Genomic DNA, 4540 nt, shown 5'->3' on the forward strand with positions numbered 1-4540 from the left:
AGATAGCTCGGTTCTGCCCCCTAACATAAATCCTGCCCCCTAAGGTTGCCAGACCCTGAGCTCAAGCCTGAACCTGGGTCATCTGTGCACACAGTTTTTTTAACTCCCCCTCCAAAAAACCCCAAAACCCCGAATATTTGCTTACAATTGTAAAAAAATGTCCCCAGTTGGGCATGTAATCCCCTCCAAACAGGACATGTCTGGGATTTCCCACACATATGGCAACCATATGCCCCCTCCCAACATAAATCCTGGCTATGCTCATGCCCCCAAATGGATCTTCTCAATTTTGTGCCCACTTAGCTCAGCGCCCTGTGTGAGGGAAACACCCTAAATCCAGTTCTGCTTTGACCTTCTGCATGTATAGCTTATGTTCTACTACAACCCCTCACACGAGGGACTGAATAGGAATAGCACCTAAACGTCTTAACTGGAGCCCTGAAGATGAAAACTGTCAAAAACCCAATGTAAGATGGAGACCCAGGTTGGACCATCTTCTGAAAGAAGATGAAACAAGACTCGGCCTTTCAGGGACTAGAAATTGATGGCTGACAATATCCAGGAAATCCAGTAGATGGCAGTGCTGAATTAGCAAAAAAAAAATCCACTCCCCCCCCCCCAACCAGGAGGCAACTTTCTGAGTTACATATGTAGATGCTGAATGTATTATGGACTGCTTCAGTCATAAAATGTCTCCTACACATGAGCGTAGGGAAGCTGTGTACAGTTCTGGACACAATCATGTGTGAATAGTTCACAGGGGTAAACCTTATCATCCCCGCGTGGATAATCTCTTTTCTTCCCATGTTATGAAACAGACAGGTACCTTTCAGTCCACTCACATTCACATGTTATGAACTTCAAAATGTATACAGTCTTGGGCATCTTTGTCTCTTTTCATTGGTGACACCTCGTATTTATGGAATGCCCTCCCTCAGGAAGTACATACAGTTATTTGTAAAAGTTTGCTATAAGCATTGTTATATTTATTTGAAATGTAGGGTTTTTTTGTATGTTGTTACATTTGCTTTTGTTTTGTTGCGTCGTTATGAAATTGTTTTTGTAGTGTTTGAAATGCCTTCCTCTTTTATTCTTTGTAAGGCGCTTTGAGCAGTTCTTGGAAACATCAGCAGGAACTCAACTGAGGATTTAAAGAGAACATTGTTAGGCATCAGGACAAGTCAACTGGTTAAAATAAGCAACTTAGCAGCAGGCAGTATATTCACTTCCCACAATTGCTCAACGCCTGTTACTGTGAAACTACCTTCCTCGGTGGAAGAAGCAATTACTGTAACTACCTGACAAAAGCTGAGAGGGATCTTATTTTCTCGAACAATTGCTTCTTTTTCCAACTAGAGGAAAATCAGATGCATATGCTGATGGAGACTGTAAATATGGATAGAAGTGGTGTATTCAGTGTTTAAAATGTGCAGTTTGCTCAGCCCAATAATATGTCATAAGTCCATTACTGGCCATTCCGGTTTTTAAAAATTTCCATTTGAATTGTCAACCTTACATACTTCTACAGTACAGTGGTACCTCGAGTTAAGTACTTAATTCGTTCCGGAGGTCCGTACTTAACCTGAAACTGTTCTTAACCTGAAGCACCACTTCAGCTAATGGGGCCTCCCGCCGCTGCCGCGCCGTTCTCATCCTGAAGCAAAGTTCTTAACTCGAGGTACTATATCTGGGTTAGCAGAGTCTGTAACCTGAAGTGTATGTAACCCAAGGTACCATTGTACACACCTAGGCAGTTTGCAAATTTGTAGGAACCACAGTCAGTTCAGTATCATTACTACTCTGCCTCCCCGCACTCCTCCCAGCCCAGCACTTCCTCATGCAAGGTTTGAATATCCCAAAGCTCTTTCTGAGAGAGGTGTCCTTCATTGTTTAGAAATGTATTATCTTGGAAGGCTACAAGGTTAACATGTTTTTGCACATTTGTAGCATCTCTTCTCCAAATTCTAGTCTCCTTGGAAATGCTTTTAGATTGAATTATCTTGACTTTCCAGATGTTCCTTATTTCCAAGGCTAGGTTTCGGCTTTTGTGATATTGGCAATGCTGGGTTCTTTTAGTAGCCTTGCTGTTGTTGCCACTGTTCATCAGAATTATGCCTGACCTGTTCTTAGAGTGGGGTTTTTTCCCAATAGCAAGGTGCAACCATTGTTTTCAAGAGCTGGTTGAGGATAATATTTGTAGTAAGGCAGATCTGAAATGATTAGTTGGTACAGCATAGTAATTGATGGCTTTTGCAACCTGATTATGTTCAGCAAGTTATTCTGTACTGGATAGGACAAGGCAGAGAGCTATTACATGTTCCATTTCTGATTAATCTTTGCATTTTCTATGAGAGTCTGTATCTTTGGTCTTTGTAATATACTTTTTGATAATTGGTAGCAATTATACAGGCTTGAATAGCAGTGAAAAGCTGACCTGCTTTTCGCTCCATACTGATAAGGCGTCATTCACATTTCCTCGCTCTTAAAGCTTTCTGGGCTTTGGGTATCCTTGTTTCAGTTATTGATTGATACTGAGTCTGACTTAAATGATTCAGAATCTTGGGGGGGGGGGCACTTTCAGTTTCATGACGGAAGAAAGACCAGTATAAATACAATGCATGTATCATTATATGTATACATGCATACATACACCCACCCATCCATAAATGACCTTAGAGTAGTAGCCCATCCTGGAGCAAAGGATCTTCAGAGAGAATCTGCAGCATGAATCCACTGCATTAAAGCATACCAAGAGTTTCAGTGCTATCACTTGAGGACTAAACTGAGAAAAAAATATTTTTAGTGCACTGTATGTGTTAATTGGCTAAGCAATGTGAGGATGTCTGTGTCATTAGCGACACTTTTGTGACTGACCGCTGTAAAGGATGTAATTATCACTGTCTGTACTTTTCTGCATTTTATTTCCTTGTCACCTCATTTTTCTACAACCCCCACTGCAACTCAGGATGAAATCATGCAGTTGGTGAAGTAGATTGCAAAAGGATGCTCTTGGGAAGAGAGGAGCTGGCAAGAGTGGGGGGCGGGGGGGCCTAATCACAGTGGTTCTGGGCACGTCTGAGTTGGGGGTTGGTGACCCTGCTTTGCAGTGGTTCTGGTCATATTTGGACAGCCATTTCCAGATGGTGATACTTGGGGAGTGTTCTTTAGCCCCATGAAGCCTTCAATGTGCACTTCCTCAGGGTTCAGTTTTATCCTCTATGCTATATAAAGGTAAAGGTAAAGGGGTCCCTGACCCTTAGGTGCAGTCATGACCAACTCTGGGGTTGTGGCGCTCATCTCGCTTTATTGGCCAAGGGAGCCGGCGTACAGCTTCCAGGTCATGTGGCCAGCATGATCCTTTGTTCAGGTGGCCTTGGTGGCGCAGAGTGCCTTCCATCATGGTACATGACCCCAGTCAAGCTTGCTAAAATTTATCACCTGCCTGACAATAAATGTTGGAAATGTAAAGAAGCTGAGGGAACATTCTTTCACCTCTGGTGGACTTGCCCAAGAGTTAAGGCTTACTGGGAAATGATATATAATGAACTTAAGAAAGTACTTAAAAGTACTTTCCCCAAGAAACCAGAGGCCTTTCTCTTGGGCATAGTTGGCCAATGGGTGCCAAAGAAAGATAGAACATTCTTTATGTATGCAACAACAGTAGCAAGAATACTTTTAGCTAAATATTGGAAGACACAGGATCTACCCACCGTGGAGGAATGGCAGACGCAAGTGATAGACTACATGGAGATGGCTGAAATGACTGGCAGAATCCGTGACCAGGGAGAAGAATCGATGGAACAGGACTGGAAAAAGTTTAAGGACTATCTACAAAAATACTGTAAAATTTTTGAGTGTCAATAGGATGTGGGAAGTAAAAGTAACAGGGTTTGTGTGACTTTGGCCAAAGGTGTGTGAAAAGAAGAATCTAAAGAAAAAAAGGATAAGGGGTTATGAACAGAACAATATTATGTCATATTTTATAAGATGAGGTACGGATTAAAATAATGGAAAATGGGGACATAATAATTAGAATATAACATTAAGTATGGTTGAAACAAGGTTTTGAATTTGCTGAATCTGATTGGAGTAAAGTGGAACACAAAAAAGGGGGATGTGAGGAGGTCAAGACAGAGGGGCATGGAACTTTATAAATTTAAGAAAGAGTGTTTTTCTTTTTTTTCTGTTTTTCTATTTTTCTTCTTTCATTTTTTTCTTTTTTCTGTCATATATTGTTGTTTCCCTTGAGCTTTATGTATGGAAATGATACATTTTGAAATGATGAATTCTTTGTTTTGTAAAACTTTAATAAATATGTATTTAAAAAAAAAACAGAGTGCCTTCCATCAGCTTCAGCTGGTGGCCCTATCTCTATCTGCACAGATGTAGTCTAACTTCTGTAGTCTTTGCTCTGGAGAGAGGTTGGGCATGGTTGTCTTTAGTTGACTGCAGCAAGATTTGTTGGCGTGTGTTGTGTGTGTCTCCTTGTGTTCATTATGTCTTGTGTTCAATATGTCTCCTTGTGTTCATTGTGGTCCAG

Source organism: Podarcis filfolensis (assembly GCF_964270895.1).
Source record: "Podarcis filfolensis genome assembly, chromosome: 1".
In the NCBI taxonomy this organism is placed as follows: Eukaryota; Metazoa; Chordata; class Lepidosauria; order Squamata; family Lacertidae; genus Podarcis; species Podarcis filfolensis.